Source organism: Dreissena polymorpha, chromosome 1 (assembly GCF_020536995.1).
Source record: "Dreissena polymorpha isolate Duluth1 chromosome 1, UMN_Dpol_1.0, whole genome shotgun sequence".
In the NCBI taxonomy this organism is placed as follows: Eukaryota; Metazoa; Mollusca; class Bivalvia; order Myida; family Dreissenidae; genus Dreissena; species Dreissena polymorpha.
In genome coordinates this window covers 36,178,868-36,189,817 of record NC_068355.1, presented here as the reverse complement: position 1 = coordinate 36,189,817, position 10,950 = coordinate 36,178,868, and the positions used below count along the sequence as shown (strand labels likewise).

General features: G+C 33.5%; 2 long non-coding RNA genes across 3 annotated transcripts; one reads left to right on the top strand and one right to left on the bottom strand.

Moving 5' to 3' along the window:
* The first annotated feature begins 2,117 nt into the window (after positions 1–2,117).
* On the top strand, positions 2,118–4,678 carry LOC127881823 (uncharacterized). 2 transcript variants are annotated; one of them, XR_008050373.1, is made up of 4 exons: positions 2,118–2,255; positions 2,764–2,868; positions 3,245–3,384; positions 4,128–4,678. It is a non-coding gene; the product is annotated as an uncharacterized LOC127881823 (long non-coding RNA). The 2 variants fall into 2 exon arrangements; XR_008050455.1 differs by lacking the exon at positions 2,118–2,255 and adding an exon at positions 2,312–2,432.
* A 2,084-nt stretch (positions 4,679–6,762) lies between these two features.
* Positions 6,763–9,135, bottom strand: LOC127881402 (uncharacterized). Its single transcript, XR_008050169.1, has 4 exons — positions 8,992–9,135; positions 8,399–8,512; positions 7,985–8,147; positions 6,763–7,833 (listed from the first exon to the last, which is right to left on the bottom strand). It is a non-coding gene; the product is annotated as an uncharacterized LOC127881402 (long non-coding RNA).
* Positions 9,136–10,950: the final 1,815 nt, after the last annotated feature.

Sequence of the window (10,950 nt, the reverse complement as noted above, 5' to 3'; positions counted from 1 at the left end):
GTATAATAAACTTCGTTGTTTGTTCGTCGTTCTCTTAACACCAAATCTGACAATTTAATATACACGTGTAATTATATTGCTATATCTGCTACCGCCAATGTTTTGTAAAGAAACACATTGCATTTGCAAACGTTACGTTATAATATAAGGACGATAACAATTTATTACATGTTTTACTCAAATATTAGGCATCGTTTCCATTTAAAAATCCTCAACACTTTATCGGATGCATGTGTGATCATAAATACATTCTATAGCTTCACTTGTGCACTCAGATGTCAAAATGTGTTCTAAACAACAGTTATTTGTCACACTAGTACAATAATTATTTAAACTGCATCTTTCAGGAACATTGGCCTGCGAAATAACCAGAGATGCGCTGTATTTTACAACACACGATATGTGTGAATAACCTGAAAATGAGACTACAATGCGTAGAAAGTGTGCCGAGACGCATATGGTAGATATTAAGCAAATATATTCTATTTGTTTTATTAGCCCCATCACTAACGTGAATATGGCGTTGCGTTGTCATAGATTTTGCGCCTTGAATACACGAGTTTTCAAGGGCAAGGAGAAAATACACATCAGTAATACACATACAATAAACATTTATTGATTTTTAATATCCTTTATGATTTACCTTGTCATAGTACATACGTGTATAATTGATTATTGGAGAACACCATACGAACATATATTGACAGAATTAGATTGCATAGTTTTTTTGGAGTAGTTTGGAGTTCAAATATGAGGAATTAAGACTTCGCCGTTGTTTTAAAACCACAGATTCAACATATGTGATAAAACGAAGTAGGATACAGCACTTTAAGAGATCGTTTAAACAAACATCTAAATTAAAAACATAGTGTTTATGTTTTTTTTCTTTTTACAGATTTTCAAAGATTTTTTTTCTTTTTTACAGACAGGATTTGTTTACAATCTAGTCTGGTAAATTTTCTTGTATGTCATGAAACTAATCACACTTAATATCGCTATAAGATTCACGTAAATCTGAGCATACTGGACAAAAGTTGCCCGATTGAGTAAACGTGACACTAAACCAAGATGCATTACCAATACTCGCATACTTGGTACTTCAGGTCACTCCACCAATACGTCGAGAAATCAAACTAGCAGCATAAAACCAAACTGAAGACACAAATGGAATCTATAGTTAGGAGGCAGCTAAAATCTGATTTATTTTTTTCGATTTTTAAGAGTATATTTGCATAATTATTTAGCACATTTAAATGTGACAATAATATATAAGTGATCTATTAAAAACATGGTTTGGTAAGAATGAATATATGACATGTCTTTATGAAATACACAAAAATGCTTTGTTATGGTTCAATTGCTGTCCTTTATATTGACTAAGTATTGAAGAAAACTCTTTCAAAGTACTTTTATAGCCTATCTCTAAGGCCTTTCAACCGTTTATTCATCGATACCGCATCACGTGTATCTGGATTAATACCACTTATGTCTTAGAATTGCTTGTTCATTTGTGGAAAAAGCAATACGGTTTCAAAATAATGTGTGGATAAAAGTCCAAACTTAAATTTGATAAAGCTCGAACAGAGCAGAAATGTAATGCAACTGACGGTTTGCTTGAGTGAGTTAGTTATTATTTATCCTATTATTTATTATTCTTCTGACAAAGAATGAAGTGCTAATAAATTATCCTACCGAACATGATATCCCCTCTCAATTTCAAAGTTATATATAAGTCGATTGAGACAAACGATACATTTTACTCCGATAATTTGTTTTCATAATAGTGTTAGTATTTGTAAACATCATAATTAATTGTATACGACTGTTTAAAATTTATGTACAAAATATCGAATGTTAAGTCTACGCTTTTGGGAAGATTTGCGTATAGGATATTAAAGAGCGACAACAGATCAAGTACTACTAAAATACACGATGTTGTGTAGTATTGTGTAGTATTGGACAAAGCCTAAGAGCAACATAAATACTCAAAATCAACGGAATTTAACCCATATAAAAATCATTGTTCTTTATAGCAATAGCCAAAATTTCAACGCTAGTTGTGGTATGGTTTAACGAGATACAATTTGCTCGTTTTTATGTGGCACAATATACACCCTTTCAGTTATTCGCTTTTACTAGTGTTAGAGTTGTGTCCCTTAGCCGGATGTGACGTCAACGGGGGATAGAAATTCGTCAGAGAAAATAAAATTTTACTGTGTCGCTGAAGAAATCAACGTCTTTAGCACAATATATGCGTAAGTTGCACACATGTTTAATTTTTATTATTATATTGACGCATATTAAAGCTATCGCTTGTTGTATATTTACTTTTAAGTACGATGAAGTGAGAAAAAATGCATTAAACATTCCGTTTTGTCAAGACACATTTCATGTTCGTACATATACCACTACACCTGGATTGGAACTTAAATGTAAATATTGTATAAAAATGCCAAATTTTGAAAGCAAAGCGTATTACGAGTTATTTTCAGAAAGTTTATATTTGTAATCATGATTTTATCATAGGAATTATATGATTTCGGGGCTTTTTTATTCTTAAATAGAACTAGACAGTAGAAGAATATTAATGAAAACCAATCAGGAGAACGGGTCATTTAACTTTCATGTTTTTTACACCAAAATCTCTATATTTATAAACTTTCAAAACCGAAACTATCCTTTGTTTCTTTGAGTGTTTGACTGAAGTGTTGAAATAATATAAAAATCAGCTTCAAAAAAGCATTATATGTGGGTTTTTTTCAGGAATCATCCCAAATGCTATGTTCAGAAACAGTGAAGTACCATGGCTGAACCAGATCCTGTAACAGAAAAGAAAGTACAACAGTACACGACTGTGATTGTCATAAGGTTTGTTTTTTTGTTTAAAATGTGAATTCACTATAATAAATACTCCTAAGTTTATTATTAATATAATTATGCAAATACATAAACATTGGTGGCATGAATATATCCGGACATAATCATGTACCATAACTACACTCTAATAAATATTGACTCGGTACAGAGACCCAACATGAATGCATACAAGTTCAGCTGTCAGGTTTTAAGCATTATTGCCACTTTAAAAAAAACATGTAACTTACACTACATTCAGTATCGATCATATTTATTTCAAACCATTTTCTAAAAAAAAAATATGATGAATTTTGTATGTTGTATAAGTAACATGATTTTTTTCTAAAGAAGCAATAATGCTTAAAACCTGCCTTTTTATTTTTTGTAGCTGTATGCCAAGGATGTCCCTGGCGCTGTTTTACTGCAACTTCAACCAGAAAGATGCACAGTTACAGAGTTGCGAATATGGTTGAAATGTCGGGGACAAGCTGTGAAATCGAATGAGACAAAAGCCGAACTTTGCTTGAGGTACTTATTTTATATCGCCTTTTCAGGCCTTTTCCTGGTGTATCTACGGGTCAGTTAAACGGACCCATTCCCTAACCTAAATTGTAATAGAAATTCCTGATTTGAAAAAAATAATTCCCAATAAAAAAAGAAAGAAGAGTTTATGATTATTTTAACTCAATTATATGTAAATGACATCTAACAAAGTACATTACCATGAATAATATGATTTTTCATCTAATTTGAATGATTGTGAAGGGTTATTTTATATTAGTTTTTCCCAAATCAGTTGATTTTTGGCATGAAAAATTCACAATCCTGCAATTGCTTTTTTCCCAAAATGGCCAGGAAAAAGCCTGCTTTTTATATTAAAAACGCACATTCATGTTGTGAATTTTTTTCTATGTTTCTGTCAACCAGTCTGTTAAAAATAAGTTTTATCTGTTTAGTCAGCCTGACTCGACCACACAGCATATAGTACTTTATAATGTATATAACATGCATAGTGGCACACAGCTTTCTGCTTCAATTAAAATCCCTGACATAATAAGTTACATTACTCTCTTAAGTCTGCATTAGAAATTGGTTACCACTAGTTACATTGTCTTTATACATTTTTTGGTCACAAAGAAGGTAGGGGTGGCGTTTATTAGGTGGAAAACAAGTATCTGAAACAGACTCTGGAGTAGTGCTTTTTTTGTAACACCTTAAATCTTAAATGTTCTGTTACAAAGTTTAAATCTTTACTTTTATATATTTTCCAGGGTAAAGAAATTCAGTGACAACCAGGATAACATCCTAATTGTGGATCCTTATCCAGACCAGCCATTTGCAGCTAAGCAGAAGTCGTCCTGTATGAACTGTAAAGGACAATCAACAGTGTCAACAGCGGAAGAACATCTTAATTTGGAAGAATGCACATGGACCCAAAGCACCAGACCGATCTTCAAAGACTTTTCGTACATGAACATTCTGGAATGGACCAAAAGTTCTGGTAAAGGTTCAAAACTGGGTGTTGAAAAGCCTATTCAACGAGGCTATGTGTTTTTTCATGACGGTTATGTATTCGACACATGGACATCTGAACGTAACAGTTCAACAATTGTTAGATGTAAGTGTTTCCGCTCCATGAAAAACCGGTAATCAGGAATAAAGAGTATTGAAATAATCTAAATTAGATTTGAAAGTATTCAATTTTGTGTTATTTAGTGTCAGTATTTGTGAGATTCACCTCAAATCACATTTATTCATTCAATATAATCATAGGATCTCAGCTCATTTTGGTGCAATACCTGTATCTGATTGTTTGTAATTTTCAGATTGTGTTTCCTTAAATTAGTTTATGGTTTCTAGCTTTCACATGTTGTCTTTCATCATTAATCTCTCAATTAATGATACTGCATACTGTTTTGTGATGAACTATCAGTGCTCCAGCCAGGATTTGAAAAGGGCAGGGTGCGATTTTTGTCAAAAGGGCACTCTTAGCGCGTGCTTTTGGTCAAAAGGGCACTTTTGAGTGCGCGGTTGTACAATCAGGAATGTTCCATATTGTAATATTATAATAAAAATAAATATCATGTATATATTTGTATTTTCATGGCACATGTACTACTGAAAGAATGCATTAATTATTTGGTTTATGTAAGTATGCACTTGATGACATTTTTATATAAGCAATACAAGTATTTGTGCAGTGAACATCTTGTGAAAGGCTTCAAATACTCAAATACTCTGTGAAATAAATTGTTCTCTATAATAGTCTCTGTGTGATTATTACTCTTATTATTATGTTGTATGTTGATCAGATGTAAACATAAATAATCAATTTAAATGAAAGTGATGTTAGATTACAAGCATTCACAGTTAATTCAGCCAAAAGAGATTTCAATTCAAACAATTGTCAGTGGTTTGTGTTTGCCAGTGAATTGCTGTTTCAAATAGTAAGCAGGGCAACAGATAAGATTCCAGGTCACTTAGTTTTCACTTCAAGCTTTTTGCAACAATTACTTTTTGGCTCAAAACTATTTGTCAACTATTTTTTGACAATATCATATAACCTTACATATATTTCTGGATGAGATGAGCTCTTTATTTCGGGTATTGATAATTCTCAGTATTCTTATTTCAATTAATTAAATCGTTATAATTTTCATTGTCAATGATTGCTTGTAACTATAAGTAAATTTTCTATTGACAACTCATGGATGATGATGAGTTATTTTTTGTTTCGAATTCAATCCATCAACGTCAAGCCAGGAGAAATCATTTTTCCATGTTATTCCTTTTTTAAGATATTGGATCGCCGCGTAGTTTTGAGCCGAATATTTTTCAGAAGCTGTCACCACGTGCGCTTTTAAATATGGGAATATACTCTTCACAACGTCTTTTCCCGACGGTACGGGTCGCGTAACCAAAGAAAATATCGGGCGAGCACGCCTTTATGAAAGATTCCTAGCCTATCCGCGTTTAGCAGCCGACATTTTCCAGAATTTTTATAGACGGACGATTTTTATGTAGACACCGGGTCGAACCGGTTTCTATATAAACTTCAATCATTACGGCCGAACTAAAGGTCACATTATACTAATACAAATCGAACGCGTTACGGCAATCTCCACGCAGAGCTGTCGTTCCTTGCTCTCACATACAGTCAAATCTCTGCGTGGTGGTTGGCAGAACGGAGGAAAACGGTACAACTAAAACGACTTAGATTGAAAATACTAAAAGCTCATTGAATTGGGATTAAAATATAGCACAGCCCTTTTGTTTAAAACAAAATCGACAATGTGTGTATCCATTAATCAGTCATGCATTATAGTTTGCTGATAATGATCTTCGCTGCGTGATGAACTCTAGGAGGGCAGTTGGAAAATAAATCGTCTGCATTTAAACCGGCTGAAACTTGATCATGTGCATACGTTATTTAGCACATGTCAATTCGTTATGTAACTTGCAAATTGCGATGATGATGGCAGATCAGATGAAAAGGGCATTTCGGTAGTCATATTAGGTAAGGGCGGATGCTCGGAGGGGCAGGGCGGATCGTCTGAGAGGCAGGGCGCGGCTTCGGAAGGGCAGGGCGCAGCGCCCTCCGATTTACGCCTAGCTGGAGCACTGAACTATGCTACTCAAATGTGCTTATCTTGCATTATTTCTGTTGTAATAAAGCTTATATCATTGATTACAAAGTGTTTTTACTCAAAGGATTACGCAAATCTGTAGCAGAGTCTTAGTGAAATAGTTGCTATGGTGTCTGCTAAGCAATCTGGAGCAACCAGTTTCGATCCCCATCGAGAATCAGTAATGGTTCTTCCCAGGAAACGAACTTAAGTACTGATTTGTCTCAATATGCATTGGACTTTCTTAGTTTTACCTAATATTTCCAAAAAAAAACTAAAATTTCTATTAACAAAATTATTTATTCAGTAGTCATACAATCAAAACAAATTAACAAACATGATTAAAAAGATGTATATACAATTTTTATGTAAAAGCCACACACCTTATTTGGCATAGTAAATTTAAGTATGAATGACATATTTTATCTATGTCAATTAGAATATATCTGGTGGTTACAAGCCGTAGAAATCCATCTTTTTTGCACTTTACAACTTAAAAATAATCGCGTTTGTCGAAATGGATGTGTACGTCTGGAAATCCTACTTTCGGTTTTAAAAGCAGTATTGTTTGAAAAAAAATATAAATAACTTGCTATTAAACTAGGCTATAGATTTAATTTTATTATGCCAACTAGAATATATCTGGTGGTAACAAGGTAGAAAGCCATCTTTTTTGCGCTTTAAAAAGTTAAAAATAATCGTGTTTAATATAGAAATCCTACTTTCAGTTTTAAAAGCAGTTATTCCTGTTTGAAAAATAATAAATTACTTGCTAACTAGGCTATAGATTTAATGAAAATTTTGCACACTTTCAAATTGCATCTATATGTATTGATCAACATGTACCTTATTTCAAGGTGTGTAGCTTTAATTACTCTTTAAGCATTAATCTGTAACTAAATCAATGCTTATATCACGATAATTATCAAAAACTTTATACAAAGCCAAAAAATGTACAAATATTACATGAACAGCCAATGGTATTTCATTAACCTACATGTAGTATGATGTACACAAACAACATATGTTCATATAAATGGTATGTATGTTAAACACCAGGACATGATATAATTGGGTCTTGGAAAAGAGTGAGCAATGAGCAAACTGTCCAAATTTGATTAATTGTCCCAAACAGAGAAACCGGAATGACCTGATCAAATATGTGAAAACTTTTAATTTTGTTAATTGCACGTTCCACGTGAATTCGCTTCAACAGATGCGGTTTGTCCTTCCAGCAGTCGAATAGTGTAGGGATGGCTCCTGGTTTTAGATACCTCCGCTTAGCAAATCCAAATTCATCAAGACAGTCACGTTCAAAATGGAGAAAACAGACAACCGTATTGTGACTTATCTGAAAGAAAAAAAAGAATAAATAAATATGTGTGCTTTTTTGAATCACATCAACACTATTTGTCTGACATGAAAATATATAGTACTTTACATGTTTTATTTTTCTTTATACAAAATCATTTAAAGTTTTACTGAAACCACTAACAACTGACCTTAAAATGTCTGTCTTCATCTCTTCGTATTTTATACAACCAAACAGCTTGAACTGGATCATCTTCACTCAGCTGGAAATGCATGATAGCTGGGCTTTCCATGGCCTTCTAACAATCCGTAGCCAGTGGTGTGACATTTGGGCACACAGCAGATCCTGTTAGACTGAAATTTTATGAAGATCAACTAATAATATTAAAAAAATCAAGTGAATAACAACTTTACCAATTATTTTGGATCATTAAAATCAGTATAACAAAGTCTACAAACGTGGTTAACAAATAATAAGATGTGCTTTTATCCTATTGGTTAAGAATTTCATTTTATTTGTATTGATATTAATTATTATATGTCAATAAATGTTTTATTCCCAAATGTTATTTAAACAAATCAATTGACTAAACAATTTAATTTACCTTCGACTTCTTCTCGAGTGATACGGTAATGTCTTGAATCTGTTTTCCATCCGGTTTTGAGTCGAATACTGGTGTTGCTGTGTAAAACTGGACAGCATAGTCGTGGTCATTAATCTGTTGAACAAAATTCTGTTTCATAACATTCATGATAACTGATACATTGTACTTTACACGTTAATACACATTAGGCCGGGTATAGCTTAGTACAAGCTCTAATCAAACAAATAGCTTTTTAACAAACCATATGTTGCATTGGATGCCGTTGGCTTTCAATTTAAAAAAATGGTCAATTGGTACAAAAGCACGGTATGACTAAGACCAGTACGAGCGTCCTTTAGTTGCTTCAAAATACAAATGCCAAAGAGTGTTCATACTTTGACGAATACAAAATGTCCTTAGATAAAACAAGTCAATATTTCCACCTATTTAATCTATATCAACATTTCTGAACAGGATTTATTTCAGTAACAATAACGTCCTCGCGAAAACATATAACAGACAAAAACAATACCGCTGCTTTATCAGCATTATAAACCGAAAATCAAAATTGCATAAGAAAATAATAAATTATTAATAATAAGGTCAGTACAAACCTTTTCGTTCATATTTTAAGTCCATTTACACCGTTGAAAACACACATTGTCAAACAGACATCTCTTTGTTTGCTTACAGTCGATAATCGGGTATCCCCGGATGACGTCATTCAGGGGAGGTAATTATAATCAGTTAATAACTGAAAGGGTGTCACAATATAGTCCATGTTAATTTCCGCCAACGATGTCTATTCATGCGACCCGAACACTAACATGGTACATGAACATTGCCCCCCCCCCCCACCTAAAAAAAAGAGAAATCATCGACTGGATTACAAGCAAGTAACTTATTATTTGCAGGTTTCACCGTACGATAACTATTGGTGTACTTTTTTCCGTTCTTACTCCATTCGCATACTGTAACTCTTTATTTTGAAATAGTTCGTTGCATTTTGGAATTATTCTGAACATTGTAATCAATGGTAGAATCTTTAAAATGTATGTCAACATAAGAATTGTTGCTGGGATCGTTTCTAATTATGTGAAGATATAAATGTTCTAGGTTAAGTGCGCGGACGTAATATAATAAGTTCGCTTAGTATATCACTATTGACGATATTAAAGATGGATGACACAATATTACGAAGTGCTAATTTAAATAAAATATTCTTCATAACGGAATACAAAAATGTACCGCAGAGTTGCGTGTCTAGATGCATTTTACATAAATACAAACCGTACCCAACTCCTGGCTAACCACAAAACCTCGCAGCTGGATGCAGGAAATTTTAGGAAACGCTTGCCACCTGCGGTTATGGTTCCGGTGGATGTATCTGGAACTCAGAATGTTTACCAAATTATTGCTACTGAAATGCGTTCTAACAAGTTTACCCGGCAAAGTTGTCGCACACACGATTTTTATTTAATTACACGATTATTTCTTTTATGTAAAATGAGACGTCACTGACGATAAATGGACAAAATAACGCATTAAAGTAACCACGCTACGTTATTGTTTTTAGTTGGTCACGTGTAAGCGGCCGACTAAATTTACAGAGCATATTTTGCAAATCAGTATGTACTTAGAAGCCTTAGCTACGGTAAGAACCGCAACTCACTATGTTAGGAACGATTACCGCTGCCTGTCTGCACTGCAGACGACAAATGCTTCTGCTCTACTTCCGCAGTGAGTGTTTATACCAGGTTGCAAGACGACATTGGCTGGTCTAGTTTTTATCATTGAAATCTGTACGTATTGGCTGCTTTCAGGGAACACGGGGCTTAATGCATGTCAAATAAGATTAGCCAGTGCACACTTTTACGCCTGTGCAATGCGCACAAGCTAATCAAGGACGACAACTGCGAACAACGTCAGTGCCTTCAGCGCTTTTATTGATCTGATGTTATAAACTGACTGTACGTGCCGTTTTTGTTTGTTTTGTTTTTTCATGTTTCAAAACATATTATTTTTAACCTTGAAACGCCAGTAATGTGTTCTATGTGTTTTTTATTTATGATAATTTTACAACTATAAACCAGATTTAAACCGGATATATTTCACCACAACTTATTTGTACTAGACAAGTTGAGAAAGTTTCCTTATAAATGATATGTTGCTTTTAATTTTTTTCGCATAAATTAGTGTACAGTTGAATGCCCATATTTCGAAGTCGCTTGGACCTTCAACCGTATTTCGCAATAGGAAAGTTCGAAATAGCGATGTTCTTAGCAGTTCTACATGTTAAACATGTCATAATTAAAAGACTTTAAGCGGTCATATTATACCATAAGAAGATATGGTGTGTACAAGGATATGAATGTTTGTTTATAGTTTGGTATTGCTAGTATTGATTTATACATTATGCCTTTAACTAGGTTTGTTACGTAAGTAGTCATAAATAAATTATTAACAGGCTATTCGTCCGTAATTTATCAGGGCTGACCGTTTAGGCCACTAAAGAATTAAAGGGACTTGTTCACAGATTTTGGAAAGGTTTAACATTTGTAATTAAATGCTTT